The sequence below is a fragment of the Lagopus muta genome, chromosome 17 (assembly GCF_023343835.1).
Source record: "Lagopus muta isolate bLagMut1 chromosome 17, bLagMut1 primary, whole genome shotgun sequence".
Classification (NCBI taxonomy): domain Eukaryota; kingdom Metazoa; phylum Chordata; class Aves; order Galliformes; family Phasianidae; genus Lagopus; species Lagopus muta.
In genome coordinates, this window is record NC_064449.1 from 8,467,919 (window position 1) to 8,494,767 (window position 26,849).

The following is a 26,849-nucleotide window of genomic DNA, read 5'->3' on the forward strand; positions in this document are numbered from 1 at the left end:
CAAACCCAGGCTGACAATTCAGATTGCCCAGTTCATTTTCTTGGCTGGAAAAAAACTTCACAGATTCCCATTCCTCATCTCTGAGCTGTAAATTTTCTTTGCATTTTCTCAGGTAGCAAACACCATTTTATAACCTTCCCAAATGCTAGAAGTAATTCATCACTAATTGTTTTTAGAAATAGGTTTTCCAAGGTATCAGTTTAAAATAAGCTTGTTTACTGGTGCTCACTCATCCGAATGATTCACATCGTGCAACTGAAATCCCTTTTTTCTTTAATATAATGAGTTTTAGAAAGTCCTCTATGGGTTTCCCAAATGTTCAGAGTAAATACTAGGGTGGTACATTGGAATATCAATAAACTATTTGTTCACTTCACGTTTAACATAGTGATTTGTAGCTGAAGGAGAATATAACCCACCATTTAGGAAGAGCTGTTCAAAGGCTCATTGTCATCCTTCAGAGCAATGACTTTTGCTTTTCTTATGCTTGTATGCCCACAATCTAAATATGAAGCATTGTGCTTGGAGTCCCTGGATGTTATTTCCTTCAATGGAAAACTGTTATTATTCAGGATCTGAAGCTGATCTTTGAATAGATTACAGAAAGTACTTACTGAAGATAGAAACTCAGAAAATCAAGAGGCCCATTAATATTTAGGAGATGGGGCAATGCATTAGATTTCACTTTGATACCTTATGCAAAGACAGCAGATGCACCTGTTCTAAGCTATTAGTCAAAAAAGCTTTCCATTCTTAATAACAATCCAGCCAAGAAACAAGCATACAAAAAAATCTCCACTCTGATGAACTTAATGCTGATGTGCATATAGTTGTTATGACAATGAGTCCATAACATGATACATGGCTATTTTCTGGTGGAAACCATCCTTCTCCTAACCTCTTTAATACTCCACTTTTAAGCTTACTGAGCAAAAAATGGAGTTCTGAAGTATTATTCCAAAATGCAAAGTGGAGGTTCAGTACAGCTGTTAATTAGTTGTGTTGCAAAAGGAATGGAGATCATAAACAAGGAACAAGGTAGATAAAATGCTCTACTCCTGGTTACTCGAGTGAACAGCAAAGCAAAGTATATCACCTACATCACCATAGAGAAATGCATAAAAGCTATTCATGTATACACGACATAGCAGGTCACTCTCTGCATGTCTTAGCATTATCCTGAATTGTTTTTTCACTTTGCAACTGAGAACAGGGGCAGAAATGTGGTTAATTGTGAAATTTGTTACATGTCAATTTATCTGCCATTTGTTGTCTGTGGCATGTTATGAATAAAATTTTAGACTTTCTCATATTTTCTTATCCTTCACTCATGTCAGAAATGCCAGAATCTTGAGCAGTATGATCAGAAAGAAAATAACTGGAATGTCCTTTCCTGCATCAATCTTGTCTCTGCTGACACGGCAAGACGTCCCAAAACCCTAAAGATGAAAAATTGCTTACAATTCACAACAGTAAATTAATAACAGTACAAATACTGGAGCCAAATCCTACAGGTGTTACTCAAATCTGACGTTCATCAGCTCCATTAGAACCTACTCAGCTAATAGCAGAGGCCGGATTCTTCACATCCCACTGCCTATGATCATGGGGTACATTAATGGATTTGTAATACTAGAACAGTGAAACTCACCTCTGTGCTCAGTGTTTGCACAAACAAACCAGTGAAGTCCAGTTCAGTGCCTTAGACGATGGCAAATGTGGTGCATCTTTACTGATGGGATTTTGAAACGTGGTTCAAGCTGGCCTAATAAGCCTCACATTAAAGTCACTAGTATTCCGTTAAAGTCACTGGTAAAATTCATAGAATCATAGAATCATAGAATCACCAAGGTTGGAAAAGACCTAAAAGATCATCCAGTCCAACCGTTCACCTATTCCCAATAGCTCCCACTAAACCATGTCCCTCAACACAACATCCAGCCTTTAAGTTCACTTTGAACGGGTTCAAGTTGAAAGCTGCACATTTCTGAAAATCCCTTGCCAAGACAACTTAACCGCAATCAGATATTTCAGTATATAGTTGGAGTGTGCTGAGGACCTGACCAAGATCAAACTCTCACTGGCCACGAGGAAAGCAACAAATTACTGTAATTTAATGAGTTTTCTGCCTAAAAATACAAGGGCAGGAGAAAAAGTGTTATTAAAATCCCAGTTTTTCAAATGGCAGCTGAGGGCAGCAACTTGTCTAAAGTACCAATTCCTGTGCTTCAGAAACACAACAGATTTTTCCTTCCAGGATTGTTCTCTCAAGATATAAGAGGCACTTGTGAACAGAGGCTGTTATGGTACAAATATCTCAAGGCTTATTATTGCTTCCATTAAAGACAGTGGAATCCAGGGAGAGCAGGAGTTAGCTCAAAACAGTAAAAACAACAGACGGTTGCAGAATGGGGACACAAAAAAAAGTGAGGAATAGCACAGCTACAACTGCTAGCTCCCTCCAGCAACATGCCAGTCAGACTTCATGTCTTTTTGTTGTTGTTGTTGTTCCTTTGTTTTTGCTTTTTATTTAAAAAAAAAAATCATTTTGATTTTCTTGAGACCATGAGCTAAGTAAGGTTAAAGATGAAAAATGCATGAGGAGCCCTGCGTACACAAGAAAGTATGATCAATTGAACCACTTGTTCTCTGCTTATTCAGCTAAAGAATAATTAAATCTGGAAGTACTGTTTAGCTTCTTCAGTAGATTTTGATTTATTTTTATGAAGGAGGAAGGATGTAAACCTTCGCTACATTGGAATTATCTTAGCAAGGTTCAACACTCCTGTTGGCCTATCACATCTCTTCCCCACCTTCCCCCTACTTTGCTGTCTTGGAACTTATTAAATGGCCAAGTTCTCATAAGAAGCTTGTAGCACTTGTCAATAAATGTTTCACACCATTACAGCTGCTCCTAAGTTGGCAAAATCAATGCTTTATGCTATCATGCAGAATATTTTCACTTTTTATCTCTAGATTTTTTTCTATCTTTTGCAAAAGGCAAAAAAACCCACATTCCTATCACTTATGAATACTATGAAGACTTTGTCTGGTCCCTCTCAAATTGTTCTGAATTCTGAAATTTGCTCTCAAATTGTTCTGAAAATGGAGAATGGCAGCAGGCCCAAATCTACATGAAGCTCCTGTTTAAGTATGACACTCAAAGTGAGTTTGAAATGTGACAGGTATACAAAACAAGACCTCAGAGGTTTTGTCCAAGAATCTGAAACTGAAAAAGGTTTAGTAATTCTGTTTTGAAGCTCTGTTCAAAGGGCTCTGCAATGAGAAGCACATTCCCTGAATCTCCCTGGGGCATTTGGAAATGTCTGTTTCTGAGAACACCTTTCACTAACTCAGAGGGTTGTGATGATTGAGATGGCTTATCCATCTGTACGAAAAGCGGTCTATGAGAAATTGTGCTGCCAAGGGCCAGCTATGCATAGGCAACAGGAACCTAGAACAAAAAGTGGCCAGTTAAACTTGAACATAACTGCACCTCTCAATGGGTGCAGACCTGGCTGTCATTCTTAACCTAGCAATGAAATTTAGCCCAATCAGAGGACTTTCAACAAAACAACACAACTCAGTTCTTCTGCTCATTTACCCAGTCCTAATGTTTGCTTGGTCTTTGCTTTGGGAATAAAGGCTCTTTCTTGGTCCCTGTCCCTGCTTACTTCCAAACTCTCCAGGAAATTACTAAGAAAATTATCTCTCACCAGCTCTAAGAAGAAACAAATTTGGCTTGCAAACAAGCAAAATTGCATTTCTTTTTGTTGTATTTTCTTTCTCCATCCTTGACTTCCAGTGAAGTTGACACCCATTTTGCCTATTCTTAGATTTGGTTCTGTATTTACTTGCTTGCTTATAAAGACAGTGCTTCTCATGATGCTTTATTACAACAGAAATACAGTGTCAAAGACTGGACTGATAGGTGGCCAGGCGAAGACATTCTGGTAACCTGAAGATACCTAAGGTATTAAAATCCTATGTTTGTGGGCTAATTTTCAAATTCCCACCAGGGATTAAAAGCAGCTCTAGCCACCATATATTAAAAGCCCTGAGCAAAGGAGCAATAACTGTAAGTGCTGTGTTTCCGCACATAGTTCCAACAGAGAGAACCAATTAGGATCTGAAAGCTCTTGCAGAACTCACCAATGTCCCAGCAAGTGCACCATGCTCTTACAGAGGGCCTGAGGTCTAACTTACAACATTCAAATTGACCTCAGTCAAATCATTCCTCATTTACCTACTGGAAAAACTAGGGGAAAAATGTGATTGCTGATGTGCCTGCAATGCATTTATCAGGCAGCACGTTAAGCTGCAGTAGCAGAAGATTTCTTGCATAAAACAGATTAAGAAATCAAAGTTGTACAGGTTTTATACATTTTCAGATCTACAAATGAAAGACACGGTGTGCTTTACTATCATGGGACAAGGCTGACCTTGAACACAAGAAAGAATATGTACCAGTGATGTGCCAGAGATGATTAATGGTAAAGAAAAGGGAGATCTTTCTAAACAGCATCAGTGATCAGGTAGGGAAGAACTGTGAAGCAGAGTTGAAACACAGCAGTGCCCAGGCCAAGACAGCACACAACAGATCCATCCCTCCCAAAGCTACGCGCTTCTTCCTTTGCAACTCATCCATCACTCCTCAAAAAGACTTCCACTGAGAATTTTTTCCAGGTTGTGATCTGATAAGTGTAACCAAATAAGATAACAAGGTATGACAAATTTACCATACCCTCAGTTCAGATGGAGTACACACAAAGGGGAAAAAGATAATTTTGCTTTAAAAAAAAAAATAAAAAGAAGAAGACAACAGAAAGAAATATGAGAATTTAATAGGGATTCTCTTCAGATGCTATTGGCATCCCATCTCTGGTGTGATGATAAGCTTATGAAAACCCTGCACAGCCAAAGGCTTTTTCCATGCCCAGGACAATGAGAAATAGCCACAAGAGGGTTGGTTCAAAGCTGCCTTTGTAGGGGCTGAACAAGCTAGAAGAAGGCACTGTGATCACTGAAACTAAGGGAAAACAGAAGCATAGAGATTGGATTCAGCAACTCAACTCTTGTCAGTGACACGCACATCAGAGTTGTTCATAAGCAGCAGATCCACAGTCCCATCTTCTAGACTGACTGTTGTAAATCATTAACTGCAGAAAAGAAAACAATACAAAAGTCAGCAGATATCAAGTCACATTTCTGAGGCAAAAATAAACACTGACATTTTGCTTTTAGGTTTCCTTTCCTCTTTCATTCCACATGCCTGTGCAATGCATAGGTGAAGACTCTACTCAATCTCTTTAGCTGACTTGCTTTCTAAATTGAACCCCCCACCACTTTGTTGCCAAGCTCACAGTTGCTCCCATCCAAACAATAAACCTGAGACATTCTCAACCCTCACAATAAAATTTCACGATTGTTCCAAACAAATCACAACCAATCATCTTGCAATAGAAAGGCATCAAAATGTTTTCAGGTGCCATCTACTTCTCGTCTTTCTTGGCAAGTGGCAACCTCAGGTCTCACAAATGCATGGGATTTTTCCAGTCAGTGGTCTTACCTGCACTACAAACCTGTTGCCTCAGTGTCCTCTCCATCCTAACACAGGTATATTTAAGTTTGCTCTAAACATCTGCAAAAGCTGATTTTTTGGGTAATAAAGAGAACTAAAGAGAGAATTTTTTGGCTGCACTAAGAACACGAATCCCCTCTGTATTTCCCCAAACTGTTGACAACCGTTAAACTTGTTCCTCCATGTATTGTTTTTGCCAGTCTGTGTTTGCAATCCTGTTCTTCTTGTCGCTAGAGGGATTTCAAACCACTCCACGTAGCACAGACAAGTAAACTGAAATTAGCATTATCAAAACTTTAATTTAATTAAAGAAGAATTCATTTTTCTTTACTGAAAAATTAAGGGGAAAAAACCCACAGTCGACAAAAGAAAATTCATTGTCACATTTTTAAGTCAACATTAATTATGAATTATGGATCATTTGCAAAAAAGCAATACAAAAGTTCCCACTGGGCCTGCATCCAAAGTAAAAATGAATTTACGACAAAGTTGATATTGACCCATTATTTAAAAAGTCTGTTAAATTCATCTTAAACCGGGCTTCCAGTGGAAGATGATTTATTAAACAAAGTCATATAAAATGTAATGAAATAGATTAAGTCTCTTTTTGAAATATTGTTATCCATTAGATCTGCTAAATTCAAGTCTGTTTAAACATGAAATACCACTTCAGCAGATATGCCAGCTGCTATGTAAATGGGGGGCTGCTGATGCTTTAGTCTTCTGTCTTGAAAAATCTTTGTCTCAAGAATAGATGGCAATAATTATTTTATTTATTTGGGGGCTTTAAATTAATCATATATCTCAACAATTGCAAATCTTTCTTGTCTCTAGAGAGAATAATGTTTTTATTTGATTTAGATGCACGGGTTCCACCCTGGTTATTAGTGATATTGATGGTGCTGCTGTGAGTTAAGCAGTCTTCCCAAGACTCCTTATACATTCACCAAGGTTTTGCCTACACTGCAGTGACAACTGTAGCTGCAGCACGGGAGATGCTTTATTTGGCAACAAGAGAAAGCAGCAGCAGTGAAGATGCATCAATTAGCATAAGGCACATATTTGTTGGTGGGTACATACTTGTAGGTGTCCCCTGCAGTATTTCTGTGTTGTACAATGGGGTGTGATGCAGCCAGCACTAGGCTAGCACTAAGCAAAGCCAGCAGGACCATGAGCTGAAGAGCAGCACTGGGTTGGCTGGCATCAAGTTGTGCCTGTGCAATGCTGGCAGTCGGCTGCCAAGTTAGGGCAAATGAAGCTAAACTGCTTCCAGCTTGAATTTGGTGCATGGTTACCCATACTAAAGAGTTTGTGGCTCCCTCTCGATGTAGTATATTTTTGTGACATAGTTTGTATCCCAACAGCATCTCCCTTTGGATGCTGAATATTGTACTGCCTTTTTCTTTTGGTTATCTTGACCATATTAAGTCAGCTTTGGCTCTGGGTGCATTCATGAGGGAGAGGAGCCCGTGGATCTACTCAGTAGCTAAATATTTGGGGAAACTGCTGATGTCTGTTAGCTGTGAAGGCAGACAGATGTTCAGGACATAGCCAGGTGCTCACATTAGAGCTGAGGGATGAACAGAAGCATGTGAGCAACCCCAGTGAATCCTTCATGGCACTCAGGTAATCTCCTCCTGCCAAGTGTAAAGTTTCTCTTTGCTGCTGAGCTGTGCATGTATGCTTTATAGCATAAGTTCCCATGCATTTCCTGCCCACTGTTGTATGGATCAGGGCTCTAATGTGCTGCTACAAGCACTAGGATTCATTTCTTGAAATAAATCTGGCATACAGGCCTGAATGGTTTATAACCTTGCCTCCCTCTATGTTCCAACAACGTTAATTCTGTTGTAATGACTCCTATAAATATATCATTTGAATAGTAGTGTTTTATCAGTTTTATTTTCACCTATTTTCCAGAATAATCCATTCTCTTATCTCACTTTTACTTTTCAGCTTTTGAACATTTCTAAGCTTTAGTATTTGTGCATAATGCAAAATCTTATTGCCACAGGAAAAGCAGTTTCTCTCTTAAAAAAAAACAACGTATTCATAATTAAAACTCTCACGTTAGTGGCAGTTTTCAAATCTGTCATGACATTTTTATAATCTAGTTAATATCTCAAAAGGTTTTTCTGCATTGCAGCCTGGGAATTATACAGATTAAGGCAAGAAAAAAATCTTTGTCTCAATGTTGTTTAATCATAAAGATATGACTGAAGAATTATTATTGTTTTTATTACAGGAAAACTACATTACAGGTTTTTTGCCAAGAGCAGGTGATAGCTTAGTATATTATGCACTATAAGAATTCTCCCTATACTACAGCTTGCTTTCACAGACAGAAAGATATAACAATAGATTCACTGCCACTGCAAATATACCTGGCCTTAGTCCAAAGCTAGGGTTCATTTTAATAGAAAGATTCCATAATGGGTGTGGGAACAGGCTCTTTATAGATATAATTGACTGCCTTACTCTCCTCACATTTTTTTTCATGCCACTTGACATCTTATGCTGCAAGATCCTGTACGTACAGACAGGTTTTCACACTACACATTCAGCCTTGCCTGGAAGAGCTAGATGTTGCTGTAGACTAGATAGCAAATACGTAGTTGTTGCTTTAGAATGACTAAAGTTTTCTTTTTATGTCTCTCTGGTTCATTACTGAATTCTCATTCCTGTAGTGAGTTGAAATTCATTGGGCTTCCTCAGTGCAGGGGCAGATATAAAGCGCATCACAGAACTAATCCATGCATCTCACTTATTTGCTTTGGCAGAGCAAGTGGGCACGTCAGAATGGCCACAGAGATGTACTTGGGATAAAATTATACAATGAATGACAAAGGACTGGTAACTCAAATGTCCATTCAAACATCCGTGCATCTCCGTCACACCTTCATATCAAGGAAGGAGGAAAATATTGAGATTTGGCCCTGCTTTTCAGGGTAAAGGAGAAGCAGAAGATACACAGACCCATATTCAGAATTCCTGGAACTGCTAGGGAAAAGGGATGGGATAAATACCCAGAACAGCGTATGACCTAAAGATACACAGCATTTAAAGGGGAGAGCTGTACATTCCTGATGCCTTTGCTACAGCTAGCTAGAGTTTTTCTCCAAGTGAAAGTAAATAGTGATACAAATGCCTAAGCTGTGAAGAATGCCTAGAGCTGGATTCCTGTAGCCCAATGATTTATGGCATTGTTTCTTCCCCTGGCCAACTGGCCAGCAGTTGTCTCTTAAGCTACTGCCTTTACTGTGTTGTGCAGTCTATTATTGCTCCAGACTCTTACTCATTTTCACTCTGCTCTTTGTTTTAGTGGAGGGCTGGGCAGGTTTCATTACACCAAGACTTACATATCACAGTGTTCCCACAATATCTGCCATTACTGGTTGTCTTTGGTCTTGTAAATGGTTTCTCTGCACATGCCCAGGTGGCCCACAGTGTATTCAGTTAATTGCCTGAATTACATTTTATGTGACATGCAGATCTGGACAATTTGTTCCACTAGGAATCTTTCCCAGTCCTGTGCTGAAGAGCTGCCACTGAAAAGCTTAGAGAAGCCATATAGCACTGCCTTAGTCCTTTGTGGTAGCATATTTGGGATTTATTTTGAGACCTTGTGGTGCCAGCTGGTCAGTTATGTCTATAGCTGCAAAACTGATCCTAGACTTGTCATTTCTCCTCATCAGAAACGTGGGTGAAAGAGCAAAAGTGCAATCAGTGCAAGAGAGGAACGAAGTGCACAGCTTGTGTGTGTGTAAGCAAGTGCTTGTAGCCATAAAGAACTGCAGCTGAGTGCTGTGAAATGCAAAGAGATGGCAGACAAGGCCATAGCTGTCACTCAGACACCACAATGATGAAACTGAGATTGTCCATAGAAAATGTCTGACCTCTGGGTGCAAGCCTCAGCTGTAGCTAATTTCTGCTTGATGTAAGTAGGTTGCCTAACTCCATTTGGCATCATCCTGTAAAAACAACTTGTGTAACTCAAAAACAAAGGGAAGTTTGTCTGAGTCATCTCTGTGCACTAAGGGTTTCTCTTGTGGCTTCACTAGTGAGGACAGTTCTCTTGAATTCACATGCATCAGTGTTTGCTTGTTGCAAGACTGAGCTTGTGAGCCTTGTGCAGACAGTGCACAGTGCTCAGAGTAAAGGATTTTCATAATGCACATCTGAATATTTGACTAACTCTGTACAAAACTAGAGCTACAAACCTTCCCTGTTCTTTATACATGTACAAATTGGAAGCTGTAACTATTATCATTACTAATATCAAGGTCAATTTTGCATGAATATTAGGTAGAATACAATGTAAGTGTGTTTCATACTACTGTAATCTGGAACAACCCTTAAATATAAAATTTTAAGTGCTACATATCCACTACCTGCATATAGTCTAAAAATGTCTGGCAACAGAAATCCATCTACATACCCAAATAATTCTTATATAACTCAGAAATGCCTTTAGCATAATTTATGAAGGTTGCTTAGCTGATATTTACGGCAGCTGCAGTAAATCCAAGATGCTGCTTCAAACACCACTCACAGTGTCTCCCTAAGATGTAACCTAATACTGTCAAGAAGCGTCAGCCTTAAACAAATAGCACAGACTGTACTAAATAAAGATTATGACAATCTAATGCTGGCCTTCAAACCTGAGATGTTTAGGCACAGCTGAATTGTTTTTTCTTTTTTTAAAAGAAAAAGGTCAGACAGAAAAAAACAGTATTACAGAGGTCAGCTGGTTCACAACTCAATCATATTTTGCTATTCTGTAAAAATTCTATATAGAAAACACATGACGAGAATTTGCTTTGTCCTTCCAAGAGGGGGATAGGAAGGGTGACCTGCCACCTATGTTTCAGTGAAACAGCTGCTAGTTATTTTACTGATGTGGAAAATAATTAAAGTAAAATTGCAAAGTAACGCAGTCACCGTGTTGTCTTTTACTGCATTTGTCCCATCCTCCTGAAGGCGACCTGCATGCTGTTTTCCTGTACATCCATCTTCCATGCTTTAGTTTCATGCGCTATGACTGTCACAGTGGCATAAAAATCCCAAGCAGCCCTATTCTCCCCTGACTCCTCTACAGCTCATTTCAAAACGGTCAAAAAGGGTTAAGGCAAAAGCAGGCAGAGAAGAGAAGTGACAAGGCCCATGTCACACAGCGGCTTAGTACCACATTCGGAAATAGAACCCAGGTCTCCCGAGTCACACTCTCTTAGATAATGCTGTCATCAGAAATAAAGACCAGTTGTAGGCTAACTGGTTGATGAGCACACACTGGTTTGCAGGAGGGACAAGTGACAGGCCTAAGATTTCTCATCTTGTCATGCCTGCTCCTCGTCCAGGGGAGAGATGTGTTAAGGGAGGAGATGTCTTTTCTTCAGAGATCCATTTTGCAGAAGGAGGGAAAGGGGTCACTAGTCCCCTGAGGAATGTGGACTTTGAAAAGAAAGAGAAAATTCCTAGTGAGAAGATTTGATAACAGTTTGGAAAAATAAATAAACTAGGAAAAAAGAAAAGGACTGAATTTAATACTTTAATTCTAGACCACTAGTAATAACGGCATTGCCTTCCCAAGGCTGAAATGTTCAGTTTATCAATCCTTGGTGAACCTGTAAGAAAGAAGAACCCATGGAACTCAAAGTCATAGTGCTAGTAATCTTTTCTGGTTCTCTCTCTCATTTTTTGGGAAGGATCCTATACTTCATTTAATTTCTTCAGGCCTTATTTGCATAATCATATCTCTACAGTCATTTTACTTTTCCACATCCTTCTGACACACAACAGGCTGTCACACTGTGTGTAAAAAGATTCATGCTTGGGGAGGTTCCTTTGCTTAGCACTCAGCACACTGCCTTGTGTACCCACTTCACACCCAGAAGCCATCTGCTATCAGTTCAGTGGTATAATTTGGTCTTCCTTCCTGGTTTGGGTGGAAATTCAACAGCAAGCTAGATAGCATAAGTGCATGTATCAGTATGGAGGGTCCTCTCGGGATGTTTTATAGTAATAGGAATTGGAGTTCATCTAGAAACATGCCCAGATGCACACTCACTCATGTTTGCTCACAGATCAGCCTGCAGTGAAGTGAACAGAGAGGACCCCACTGGTATCCTTGGCTTCCCAAAAGCCATGCTGATCAGACCACGAATCACAGGAGGTCAGTCCTAAAACTTAATTTTGTGTGCTCTGATTAGAATATTGGAAGCAAAGCCTCCTCAAAGATATCCATCAGGATCTCCGAGGTGAAACAAGTAAAAGACACAGAAAAGGGAGATTTTCTCATGTGTTCTTCTATGCGAGTTCTTCCAATAGGAACCGGTTCCTCTAATAGGGTCATTTTATAAACAGTTTTCACTTCAGAAATTAAGTAAGAGGTCTTATCAGCAAGCAAATGTTTCAGCAGCTTGTTTGATTACCTTAAAAGAGTTCATATACTTTTATGCCACTGCTTTGGTCAGGCAATCTGGAATTATACTCCCACTTCCTAATGCTAAGTGCAAATTTCATTTTCAACTCATTCCTACCTTCATTTTGATATCAGGTTACTTCCCTTTCGTCCCTGCTGTAGTATGGTTGTGATAATGCCTCTTATGATTAACCACATTTTTACATATCAATTAAAAGACTTGCCTCAGGAATATGGTATTTGAGAAAGGAAGAAGGATAATAAACTGCTAAGTATGTTATTATGGCATATAGAAGAGCTTAGGTAAATAATTATCATCTTACCTTAAGTCATGACAAGGTATGAATCAGAGTGAACTTGTTACACAATTGACAAGTAAAAAGATTATTCAAATATGACTTTAGATATCCAGTGGGGAGAAAGAGATTACAGCCCATCCTGTTGTGTATTTTTTATTCTCCTGGCTCTGCAGAAAAGAAAATATTCTATTACAGCTGACCAGAATTTCTGATGGAATGCAGTGGGTTGTAACAAGTTTATCAAGTGAGCTAGTGTCTTCCACTACTGGAAAAAATAAAAGGCCTGCTTGTGCGAGAACTATCATTTCAGTAATCTGTGTCATTACATTCCTGTCTTTGGGGAGCTCTGCATGTACATGATGTCTAGGTTCAAATGGCTTCGCCATGGTTGGTTGCCTCCCATTCCCCAGGCAAGTTGGTGTTCTGCTGCTGATGTTGCTAGCTAAATAATTGGGAAGTGATCTCATGCAGTGAATGTTAACCTAATACTCAGTGAGATTAGCAGAATAATTAATTCTATCTACTGAGGACATGACTGGCTGGTGTAGACAGGAAATTATTTTTCCTTCAAAGTGGGGTTGGCATACCACTGAGAGACATTAATTTCACCACAGACTAGGCAAGGATCTAATCGTTTCTCCTGTTGCATGCTAAGGGTGAATCCAAGCACTTGGAGAAATGAAAACAAAGGGAGAGCTCAGGAATTGACCGGTGCTGGAGCCTCCCCCCAACAACAGCAGCAGTGGGCACTGCACTCTTACTAATGGCATGTTGCCATTGTCTACACTGCACAGAGAAGTGCTGTGCAGGTTGCAGGAGGAGGAGACCTATTTCATTGCCTCTCAGAATAAGATCTGGTCTGGTTACAGAAGATGGTGAAGGCAGAGTACACATGACCGCTGCAAGATGGAATAGGAATCAACAGGAAGGATCATTAGTATCTAGGGGATTACATGAGGACTTTGCCTTTTTGAAGGCAGCCGACTACTACTGCCTTGCTTCCCCTTGGGGCATCAAAATGTCTGATCGTATGCAGAGCTACGCCCTGAAGAGAGCAGGCAGAACTGCAGGAGAAAATCACAAATTGCTACTGACAACAACAGGAAGATGATTTTAGGAGTCATATAGCCTGATATTAATGCTAATACTGTCCAATCATTGTGTGCATCTATTACAATCTCTAAAAACAAGTCTAAATCACTGACTATGTCTCAGGGAGATCTACTGTTTTTTCACAACGCTTGTTATCTTGTAACTGAAAGTTTATGCCTCAGTCCTCCTTAACTGACAGGAACAGTGTCAGAGAAAGAAAAAGTTTCTGACTTTTAAACTATGATGCTCTGGAACTGAAAAGGCTAGACATGTAACTATTTGTAATTATTTAATTGGGACTCTTTAGTTAATGTTGCATTAACACTTTGCATAATCTAATCTCTGCCTTACAGATGTGCTATTTTAAGCTGTAAAATTCCATGTCGCAATTTTCAGGATAAAGAATTTTGATTGTAATGATAGATCAGAGAGGAAAGTGACACGAGACAAGAATGCATAGCTGTGATTTTTCTCCCTGGCCAAACTCTCCTCTTACGTTGTGCTCCATAGAATGAGGAGTAAAGATGAAGCCTGCAATTAGATTAATTCTACAATTGATTCCAAAAGATTCACTGATTAAAAACAACTGTAAGGAACCAACATTTAGAAACTGAAGCAAACGCTGTTTATGCACCAGCAACTTTGTTAAAAACTGAAGAAAAAACCCTCAAGTCAGAGGAACAAGCCCAAGGTTTAATTTATATAAATTGCAGCCACCCGCTCACTCAATTTCCAAAATAAAGCTTTTTCTGCATGCTATAAATCAATTTCTCCAGCTAAAGGAACCTCTGGGAGTCTTACCCATTTAATCTTCCATCTGAGTTTGCCAACCTTTCCCCTTAAACTATATGCTTTATTAGAAATTTAGTAAGTGGTTACTTTCAACTAACCAACCATTACCTGTCTCCAGACAACCAAATGCACACATACATTAAATGCAGCAAAACATGAAAAAATGCATAAAGGTAGGGAATACTGCAGCGCTAATGAAATATTGATTGTTAGCATAGAGCACTGTACAAAGGCACTAATGGCTATGGAATGAAATTCTGATATTGAGTCTGAAGAGCTGCCGTTCTGTTCTGTTTCACATCATGCCCATTTGGCACTAACCCATTTCCTCTAGGTGGCTGTCTCAGGGATTGTCACTTGCAGAAAAGCAGTGAGTGTCACTTAAGGGATCCAGATGTCAGTGGAACAAATATGCAGAACAGGTTAATGTTATCACTTCATAAAAGCACAGATGAGCCCTTACTTTGCCATGCTATATGGGAATATACTTCTCCAGTGGGAATTAATTTTCAAAAGGGACTCAAGAGATCCCAAGTACTGCCCAAAGAACAGAAAAATACTTCTATCCTCCAATAGGTAGTGATCAAGCAAATAGGTTATTCTGGGTCTTAAAATCCTTGCAGGTCACTAGAAAATTTGATTCTTACTTCTGGGCCAAATGCATCGCTTCTGTAATTCCACAGATGTGTAAAGAAAATGAACACTGCTGACATTCTGAAAGTACTTGTAAGTACTTTGTTGGCTATGGAGTTGGTTTTCCACCTTCAGTTCACCAAGCATGCTCAGTGTCTATGACTGAAGTCACTGAAGTCTCCACTATTTTTATCTGGCCTCTTTCTAATTTTGCGAAGTGATTTCTTGCAGTTGAACTAGGATTTTTCTTCTGAATTGAAAATCAAACAAACGAAGCCTTAAGACCTCTGTCCTGCTTTCTGGAAATGGTGCTTCCTGGAAGTGGCATTTCTTTTCCTTGGAGATGGCTGTTGCATGACCACATTGTAGGGCAAGGATGAGCTAGGTTCAAGAACACCTTCAAAAATGCATCAGTGGGATCAGTTTCCTATGGCAGCCTCTGACAAGCAGCAGTTTGTAGTAACTGGACTTCTGGCAGATATGCACTTGACCAATAAAACTTGCATCCAGACAACAGTCAGCAGAGGAAGCAGGATCTCAGCAAGCTTAAAAGCTGAATTCACTTCTATCAATCTACAGTTCGCACAGCTGTGGTGCTCAGCCTCAGTGCCTGAAATGCTGACATTGGGACTTCACAAAACTTTTACTGCCTTATTCCATATTCCCATAAACCATATTCCCAGCTCATTTCATGTCTGGATGGACAGCATCCTTCCACCTGTCTCACTGGCTGAACTAAATGAGGAGCAACACTTATATCTAGGTCTTTTCACTGAAGTGTATTGGAAAGATCTGTTTATCAGTACATAAATGCAGAGCTAACTCACCCACAGCAGGGGTTTCTTGGGGGGTTCAGATAAGGAGATGGCATTGCATGTTTAACTGCAAGCGTAGTAGGAAGCTCTGAATCATAATCTTCATACTTGTAATTAATCTCTGGTATCCTATTGAAATGCAGGTGATCTTAGAAAATAGTGCTGTGAGCTTTTGGCAAGAATCAGAACTATTGATTTTGCTGGTGTGCAGAAAATATATAAAAATACCAGTGGCTTAACTCAAGGTATTTTTTCCCTTTGCAACAGAAAACTTTTTTAAGTGGGGAAATGTGTGGAAGATGAGAGTTGCTACCTGCTATTAGGTCAATCCATTTCACACTGTCTTGAAATCCTGCCACTTGGTTAATGATAAGTGATCGATTCCACTTGTAAAAGTCTCTGAAATATGTCTCTTGAAAGTACTGCCTCTGCCATTTCGTTTGCATATCAATTAAATGTGATTTCTAAAAGTTAAAAAGCCATTTGCTAAGAGAATCACAATTAAAAAGGGGAAAAAAGAGATATATCCAAACAACATTGAACCAAACTGTGAATAGTGAATGAGAACAGAGTGTACCTGAGACCATGTTCCTCCAGCCATGCTGCAGATGGGGTTTGCTCCTTCAGACTTGAGACCTTTCGCTTAATTCTGTCCACCTATCATCCTGGACCGTCTCCTGAAAACATTGTAAAATGCATTTTAGCACCTGGTAAGTGATGTTTTACATCCTGACTTGTATGTGCTTCAATATTCTCACATACGTTGCACATTTGTCATTTGTGGGCAGTTAGTCTGATTTATGAACTGATGTTAATGTACATTATTTACTTGTACACGCTCCGGTTTTGTGCTGCGTAGTCTAACTGTAATGAGGTAAAAGAACCCTCATGGTTCTGCTTAAGGCATGATTAAGGAGTCTGTGTTAACAAGCTGGAGGAGAGGGAATTCCTATTGTAATCAGTGCAGCATCCACTGAGCTCAGCAGCGGCCTTGCAGGTGGTTTGTTAGCAGTAGGATTTATGGTGATGGTTTGGGGACCCTTTGAATCAAAATAAGACAGTCAGGAAGAAAAAGATCACCCTTTAAAATTACCAATTGCCATGTCCGTCTTGCTCTTCCTCCTAACACATCTGTGAAGGTGTCTCCTTTTTTATCAATTCTTCACAGCATTGGAATTAAATTTTACCAAGAATTTTACTGAGGTTTTTTTCTAATGCCTTAACTAGTCCTATCTAGTGCAATTCCTTTGTATCATATCTTGAATATTCCCACCCTCTCCAAATCAGACAAAACTGCTGAGGGCTCCACTGCACACAGGCAAGGCAAGTCCCCTCAGCACAAGCCTGTGCAATGTGGATACTGCAGTTCCACTCCAGTAAATGTCTCATTCCCAGCCCATGCCATGACTTCAGATCTTTCAAGAGCAGAATGACAAATAATTGCAGGTAATGGTATGCAACTTGCTAGGATCAAGAACGAATACTAAAGCAAGGGTATTTCCTGGTTCATGCTGGGATCTAGCACACACTGGATTTCTGTGTTTAAAGAACAACAGCAAAAAAAAGACTGAATTGTGAGATTTTTGCCTGATATCTGAGATGTTATGTAGACTGGAAAAGCATCTATAACTCCAACATGAGACCTTATAGTCTCATGTTCCTGTCCTTTAAAGGCTTTCATAAATGGCTGTTCAATTTGAAAAGACTTGACCGTAATCTAATAGAACTATAAATACCATTACAGTGCATATGATAGAAAGCAAATGGACAGGTAGTAAAACACAGAAAAATATCATGAGAATCTGCTGTTGGAAAGGAAAGGGCAAATCCCAGCTAGTGTAGAAATGAGTGTTCCATTCCTCTCAGGATTTGCTTTAATCATCTTCCCAGTGGCTGAACCTCTATTTGGTTTTCAATAGCTTCTGAATCAAAAGCATCCAAGTATTATAGTCAAAATATTTATTACTGAAGAGAGTAATTCCACTGCCAGCTAGAGATGAAATTAATCCTTTTCTAAGCCAACAGCAGGAAATACAGACCCAAATGCTGTTTTCCTGGATGTGCTGGGACTGGTTGTGAATACAGCCTGGCAGAGGGCTGATAAAGGAAGCTGGAAGTACTGTGCTAATGCGGGAAAGCCACGTCCATGGGGTTAGGACTGACATTGGAGCTCTGCTCTAGATATGGCTTTGTTACAGTTGTGAGCAGACTTACAGTATTTCTATATCTACACATACACTTAATTGAACACAGTGACAGAATCAGGATTAATTAGGTTGCATTTCAAGATCTCAGTTTTTGTGGATAGAATGTGTTGGAGAAAAACAAATGACTAATTTTTAATTCACACTATTATGTCTCTCAGTTATAGCACATATGCCACATAAGAACAGAGTGCAGAGAGATTTCAGCAACACTCAGCTGCAATAGCATATGCTAGTGAATATCTACTTTATTCTATTTATTTTCTTTCAAATTTGTCTTTCAGTTTTGAGTCAACTTCATGAGTCTGATGTCACTTGCAGGAATAAAATCACAGAAGACAGCAGAAGTACATCGATGTAAAATTAGGATGTCTGAGATCCAGCATCAGATCTGCCATTTGTTGCATTCAAGTGTGAAGATTCAGACCAGTCATAATCTTCTAATTGGAAGGCAGAGGTCTCTTTGATGAAAGCCAGTTATAAAGATATGAGAAAAGACCCGTGTTCAGCTTTGATTTCACTTTGCACGGGAGGTCAAAGTGCAAAGGGGGAAACTAATCAAATAACAAAACCCCAGGTTTTGGATTTTAAGATTGAAGATTTTAAGGATTTTAAGGATTTTAAGATTGAAGAACAGAAATCTGTGCTCTTCAGTTCTTCATTGGACTGCACTGGAGGCAGAGGACAGCCAGGTCTCCTTTATGTCAGGAGACTGAGGTCTGTAAACCAGCAGCTCAGACATATGGCAACGGCCATTAAGAAATCAGTGGTTCTCCAATTCATTTTCATGAGAAGGATGGTTGAAGCAGGCTGCCTTGAAAGAGATACAAGAGTGAGATGAAATGAACATGATCTTCATGCAGATTGGGGATACAAGTTTACCCTTGTTTTCAGAAGCAAAAATGATTAATGGAGTACAAGCACAAGAGACATGAGTGAACTTTAACAAACTCTGTAGCATGCTGAAAGGTATGATTTGTGAGCTGTATTTTCTCTGTGGGCCTTTCCTATCTATGCATCATAAATATGCACACTGGCTACAAAATGAGACAGAGAATCTGTCCTAGCCTTAAAATCTCTGAACCTCCTCCCTTCTCCTCGTCTTGCCCGTCTGTGCAACCTCTCACCCTCTTTGGATAATTTACAGGTGTAACCTCTTTATAAGCTAAGCTTGAGGGTGGAATGTAAGAACATAGCTGGGCATCAGAATGCCAGTGAACTGCAGAACTCAGCTGCCATTTGACTGCTTCTTATTCAATGTAGGTGTGATCCAGGTTGGTCAAATGGCAATTTTACAATCCACCCTGAGAAAGAAGCAGTTCATAGTTACCTAGAGGGGCAGATCAGAGATAAAGAGACACCTCAACCTCTTGTTCCTCTGATTCATCACTCCTTTTAGTTAAGAAGCTGACTTTCCGTTCTGTATGCAGCTACTTGAGCAGACTGCAGCAGGCATTGGGAAGCAAAGCACTGAGCCCATCCATCTTTCCTTCTTGCCTATCTGCATCAGTTTAGCAGTCCCTGTTCCCTGTTCAGGAGCTGTAACCACTAAACAAGGCACAGCAAGGCATGGAGTATGCTTGCACTCTCCCCAGGGTCCCTAAATAGCCTGACAGTAATGTTTACAACAATATTTCTTGCATGCAAGCTTGTAAATCCGGTTGCCTTTTTAGGCTCCCCTTTCTTTCCTAGATGGCTTTTGGCTGTAGGCAGTGTTTATTGTGTAAATCAGCCTCTGGACCCTGCGGGCAATTTCATACAGATTTCTTGCAGAGCAGATGCAAGAAAATTCTAACTCCTAAGGTGTTGAGATCCAGCTTTCTGGTATATGCTCATCTCACTAGTCATGCTACATGGGACCAATTCTGGCAGGCTGTCTCTTTCCTGGGTGATCTGTGAAATCCAGGAAAGAGATGACAAGGATGGAAATGTTTCCAGTGTGGTTTAGCAAGAGCAGCAAGTCGCAGTGCAGTGCCTGGATTGAAGGGCCCTTAGCACACCTTGCACCCTCGTTAAGATTGGGGAATGCTTTTCAAATGAGGGGATTGATGTGGTTTTGTTATAATAATGCTGCCCTTCGCTGACCTTAATGCTGTAAGGACCGATCTTGAAAATATCACTCACATCCAGTTGCAAATTTAAAACCTAAGCTGAACTAAAATCCAAACAAAAAAAATACTGACATATTGCTTTTTATCAGAGCTGGAATAAAAAATTTCTGAGTGCAAAAAGGCTCTTGAGTCATCAAGCAAAACCAGAATTTACACCTTTGTGCCTTTTTTTTTCTCCTAGAAGAAAACAAATATCTTCCTACAAAAGTAATTGTCATTTTTAATCCAACTAAACAAGAGCATATGATCTATTCAGATGGAAGGCCTTTTTGCCAACAGATTGTAAACTAGTTAAAAAAAAAAGAAAAGAAAAGAACTCTTTGATTTGAAACTGTAGATAAAAGCTAGACCCACAAAGGAGCAAAGAGGAAGCAGAACAATCAATCATTCCAATACTTCCAAATGCTAATTGCCTCCAGCACCATTTTAGCACCCTGGAACAAGTCAGAAATGAAAACCTATTTAATGTCAACACTTCTAAACGATAGTAATGGTTTTCACCAGATTATTAGAAAGCAATTTTATTTAATTCAGTGATGGGACTTGCATCAAATTTCAACCTTACCTAAGCCTTGGCAATGCACCAGATGAGAAAATGTAACTTTGGATCCAATAAGACTGATTTTCCTTTTGGATTTCAGAGATAGCTTCGTTATCTACATCCACAAAGACCTTTTTTTTGCCCTCAAGGGCACTTGGCAGCTCAGTGAAGACATTCTATTGCAATTGCTCTTTCTTTTCCGTTCACATTATCTAAGTGTTCCAGTAACAATGTATGATCAAGCCAAATGTTTGAGTTATACCACAACAAAGATTTAAGTCATACTTCTGCCGCTTTCCTCCCTTCCATTCAGAGCTATTTCTACTGTTGGTTCTAATGATATGGTCAGAGAATAGAAACTCAAATTTTAGCATATCTTATGTTACCTCAAATCATTTTCAGTAACTGGCATGCTATCCCCTTGGCACAGAGCAGCAGTAAGAATAAAACCCACTTATGTGCACTTCCAAAGTCACAGAATGTTTTGGTCACCGTTAAAATCCCCACCTATTGCTTGCATACACTATCCTACATATTACGTGTTAGCTGAGATCTTTTTCCACAGGGATGTTTTTTAGTCCAATGAACTTTTGCCAAGGAAAGAGCTGGGAAAAGCTGTTCCATAAGAGCTATGGTGCATAAGGATTCATGTCTTGCTTTCCTCTAAGCTGCAAGATTCCAATTATGTTTTGTTTTGAAGTGCATGAGGAAGTTTTGACTTCTAAAAGAAAACATAAATATCTTCAGCTCTCCTTAATGAAAAGGCAAAATGTGTTTTTTGAGAATGCAAACATTTTTTTATCAGAAAAATCACTTTCTGCCCACCTCTTTCAGCTCACACCTTAGAGCTCTGAATTTCCTTTGGCTATGGGATGCATACAGCACCTCTTAGGCAGTTCATTACAAGGTTTTTTGTAACTAACAATGACTTTTGCCCTAGAGACATCCATGTTGTACTGTGAAATGAAATGAGAATATCTGTTTAGCCACGAATATTCATTGTACATAACAGTTCAATGACCGGCTTATTTCTCAACTTCAGTGCTTTCCTTTCAGAAGCACTCATTGTGCAGGCATCTGCAGCTGTGTTTAAAGCAGTTAGGTTTCACACAGGCACTCTTTGTTCTCAGTTTTGTTTTAAGTGTAAAAGTGGCTTCTTGGTTGGTAAAATATACCCAATATATGTAACTATGGCAATTATTTAAGAGCAGCAGTTTCCAAATAAGAATTTTATAGCACAAAAATAACTCCTTAGCTATTCTGACATTAAACCATGCTTTGGAGACCTTGCAGAGATTGTCTTTCAAATTAAGAATGATTCTACCTTGCTGAGTCCAAAGCCTAGAGCAGGGCAGCCCATCCATGAGGCAGAGGGCAGCAGTTATGATGTGCTCTCCTGTGTGCTGCATTCTACTACCAACGTGATGTTTTCCACATCTGAAGCACACTCAATTTCATTAAAAGGTTGCTAAAGATATTCTTGCAGTTTTCCCCTCTTCAAAACACATCTAAATTACATCAAAAGCCAGAGAACAAGGAAAATCTCCTGCAGTAGCAGTGAAATATGTGTCAGAAGTGAGACATAAGTTTCAAGTTTTGGGGAAGGCAATAAACAACAAAGAAAAATGGGATGGTGCCCAACAAAGCTAAAAATTCAAAGTTAAAAAATCATCCTCATTTTGTTAAACACATGGGTTGATGGAATATGCTCCTAAATCATACTCTGCTGTATTACCTAAACTATTCTCTGCATCCAGTTCTCTCTTCCTCCATTCACAGCCCCTGCCTGTGTTCTGCACTATGACCCCCAATGGGGGAACTCATGCTCTTCCCCCCCGTGCCAAGGGAAATGCAGGCAGAAAGGGTAATGATAACCATGGCTAATGTTGGTCGTGGTTTTGGCCTTGGCTTAGAAAGCATTTTTGAGCTGTATGATACTCTGTGCACACAGTACAGAATAACAGTAAGCCTCTGAGGGTAAAATAAGGATACAGTTGTGAAAAGGACAGGTAGATCCTCTTTTTGCAAGACATGGCAAAACTGTTATTGCAGAGTTTTCCACTGCAGAAGTGTTAGGCCTTGGGGCATCTGAGCTGATACCTGTGACACTGCAGAGCCACTGGGGACCTGTCAGTGCAGAGTGGTTGAGAGATGCCTGGCCAGTGCCCTGGGCAGGCTGCAGCCCTGTCCCCCCGGGGTGCCTCCCAGGGTACACAGAAGTCCAGGCTTGGAAAGACATCTGGGGACACAGAGGAGCAACAACACAACCCCAGAGAAAGCAGTGTAAGATAAGCAGCATTAATAGCTCCCCACGAGTGGCTCTTTTTCTCTTCAGCCTGTATTTGAAGTAGTAGCTTAGAATAAAGCTTAGCCTCTGGAATATCAAAGATGGGTGCAGTACATGTCACAAGATTCCTTTAAGAAGTAATAATTATTTCAGAAGATTATATTTTCAGCACAAAGATCTTTCCCCCTTTTTGTCTAGGGGACAAAAAATGCATTATTTTTTTTTTCTCCTTTGGTGCCACTCTAGGTTTTGCAGAATTTGACAGCTTGATAAGGTTGATATGATTTCAGCGATTTCTTTCAGTTTTACACTTCAAATTCCATCCTCTTTCCTAAAAAAAGAAGTCTCTTCTGTCATTAATTTTTGCACATTTTTCCCAAAATGTGATGTGTCTTTAGCACTCCTCTTTTGTTGTCACAAGTCTAATTGACAGTTCTGTCAGGCCTGGGGGCCTGACCAGCATACGATGTTCTCAGTCTCATCACATACTTACCCATACCATCAGCAAGGGATGTTCACATGGATTGAAGACAAGATATTAATGACTAAAGTTAACAGAAGAAAAACGCTTAAAACTTGCTTTGACACCCTTTGAAGTCAATTAGCATATTTTGATTGGATTCATCAGACTGTGGGTCAAGCCCACAAAGCATCCTCTGATGCTGAGAGCCCCAAATCCTTACCAATATATTAGCATGAGAGAAATCTTTGTTATCCATACAGGTCAGTCAGCTTCTGCTACATCCTTTTTTTACTTTACCATCATGCACTTCAGTGCCTGGAGACTGCCACATCATTTTCCTTCCCTCGTTCATTCCTGCAGTGGGAGAATCAAACCAGTATCTGACTGTATTTCAGCTCCTTTCTTCCCCTCGCACTGATTTCTGACTTCAAACCATAGCGTTAAACAGAAATGCTTTCCTATTAATGTAACAAATGAAAAGTGCATCTCAGAGGAAACAAACACCTTCAGCAGCATAAAATGTCATTCATATTTATGTTGCAAGAAATGATGGTCTACATCCGTTCGAAATGAGGAGCTAATGGAAGGTAGGCCAAATGTCTTTGGCTCAGAGGAAGTGCTGTTATCACACTCCATTATACTATACATTACTGGAGAGCTCCATGAATCCACAAAATCTGAATGCATTAGCCCTGCAGAAAGTAATCCACGTTGCTAAATCAGAGTTCATTTCACCTCCAGAACCTTCATACATTTGTCACCGTTCCCTTGACATGCATTTAAATTTGCTGAGTTAAATCCATGATATTGTCGTATTCATAATCATGTTTGTCTGTAGAACAAAAGAAAGCTCCTATTCTGGAAATTAAGTTTTATAGCACGGGGGCTGTCCTTTTTGTTCTGTGTTTGTGCATCATTTACTTTAGCCAGATCAGGAATGTAACCCAAATTATCATGGTGATCACCTCAACAGATAAAATGCTCCATCTGCTTTTTAGAGTTCTGTTCAAAGACTGTTTAAGTCAGTGGGAGAACTGCAATGGACTGTGATGGGCTTCTGGATCACAGCTCTCCAGAGAAAACTTTTCCTGAAAGGGATCCTAGAAGATCGAAGCACCGACATCCCTCTGGAACTAAATTTAATTACTTTGAAATCTATAAACCCGTGTTTCTTCCATTTCATCATGGATTTAGTGAGAGATTCTACACTGCTTCCTTTCTACTGCAATATTTAAACACATGCAAAGTACTGTTTTATTATTACTTCTCTCTCTAAGTTCAAGCCCAATGCCCCACATGAATCGAAGTAAAACAGAGATGAACGACAGCTTAGTAAAAGAGGAAAAGGAAATATTCTCCCTGTAACTTCTTTACTTCTCTGCTCACTGTGTTAAACCTTGCTTCTTGCTGCTTTTATCATGACCTGTGAGATGCTCATATGACATTGTTGACCTAATTTTTGGTTCTTTGCTGCATTGGCTCCTGGTCTCGTAAGATAAGCACCTTTTACAGTTGATACAGGCTGGAAGTATAATAGGTTGAGCATCAGCCACCCTAAATGGAAAGTCTGTCAGCAGACAAAACACTGTACTGGAGATTGAATGGAGTAGAAGGAACAGAGTGAAGTGAAGCATAATTAAATATGTGGGAGCTATTTTTGAATCTATTGAAATGGGAGACAACTGAATGGAAAAGAGCCAAGAGAGATTCAGTTATGCTAGAGATGGAAAAGGGAAGCTGCACACCCAGGTTTTGGACCGAATCACGTTATGTCTGAATTTTAAAATGGTCAAGACATTGTAGCACTGGAGTTTGGTTTAACCAAAGAAGAAACGGGGCTAGCAGAGGTGATGGCAGCTGCAAGCAGTGCACAAAGCCCTGAGATTTTTGGGAAGAAGATCTCTATATGGGAAACACTAAAACAGTGTAATTGTTCTTACCAGTTTGTTCGTTTGCTTGTTTTTTTGCACTGAATCTTTTGCTGAAATTACCTACGGTTTCAGATGTCAACAACTGGATTAATCCATTTATCAACAAATGGATCCATTGTCAACAAATGGATTAATCCATTTATGACAGGCAAATTGAAGTTGCTACACACAGACACGGCCTGCCTTGTCTGAGAATTTCATTTTGACATGGATTTACCTTCATAAATACACAGCTGCCTACATATTGCTTAATAAATGCTAAGTTGAGTGCTAGTCACGGCTGAGCTAGTTTCATCAATTGGAGATCAAACTAGCTGGACATGATTTGAAATAAGACTTTGCCTTACTCTTTGGGAAGGAGTGTAAGTTCTTTCGGTCTCAATCCACTCCAGAAGACATCCTCTAAGCTTTAGCACATTATCTCCAAGTGAAATGCATCTTGCACTACACAGAACAGGTAAGAGTAAATTAGAAAGCATAAAATCTGCTCAGAAAGAGGGATACTGAAGCTAGCATTACTTTCTGTGCAGTCCTGCACAACACAATCTGTGTCCACTGCAGATTTCCATGGAAACATTACTGAAGTTCCTCGTGAGCAGGTTGTTCAGGCTGGGATCCCACACAGACCGGGATTAGCCATCTCCATAGTCAAGAGAGAAAGGGGAAGATATTTCCAAATGACCAATTATGTGTTTTAGAAATCTGCCACTGGCTCTTGAAGAAAGCTGGGTGATGTGCTTAGACCGTATTTAAAGATCACTGAAGTTAAAGTAGTTAATATCTGGAACGTTCTGATATTTGGTAACAGTGTCCTTTATGCTCCTTCTCATGGTAGGACCTCCCTGGAGGTCACTGCAGGCAGTGCACAATTAATGGCAAGCTAAGAAAGTGCACAGTGTTTGGAGCCCAATTGAACTCTTAAAAATTGTTCCCTATATTTCAGTCCTTTAGCATTTTTTTAATTGAACTACTTCTTTCCATTTTTTTTTTCCATACATAATTTGATTATTACTGGCAACCTCCACGATTTAGACCTATAAAAGCAAAGAATGATGGACCAAAGGACTTGAACTCAATTTTCTAGAGTTTTTAGTTCAGGAAATTCATGGAGCAAAACACAGAAATTTAGAAATGTGACGATTAGTTATTTCTTGCTCTTAATCAATTTAATCCCTCACAGGTATTTGTATGACCTATGTAGCTTTCAGAGTTCATTTCAGATCGCAAAAATAGATAAAGGAAGAGAAAATGTAAAATCATCTTTCTAGGCAGAATAAGTACAAATGGCAGGCAGTTAATTTTTTTTTAATAAACTATTTAGTAATATTTATTTAATGATTGCCAAATTCAGCTACTGTAACATTCTTTAATAACTCATAAAGCATATTTTATGCCAGCCATGAGATTTAATGGCATCACAGTGGGAAGAAAATCTATCTTGACATGAAGCTTCTGAAAGCAATGGTAAAAAATGAAGCTGGGCTTTTTGGAAGGGAAAAATATTCTTTTTATTGAGGTAAATGCTTTCTACCAGATTCTTCATCTGTGTATGGTAGCCAGGCAGCTATTATATGCGAGTCAAGTCTGACAGTTGAAGAGCATGATGCATATTAGTGTGGGTAAAAGTAGTTGTGAGCAAGTTAAATTTAGACCTTATTACCTGCATTATGTTAATGCCT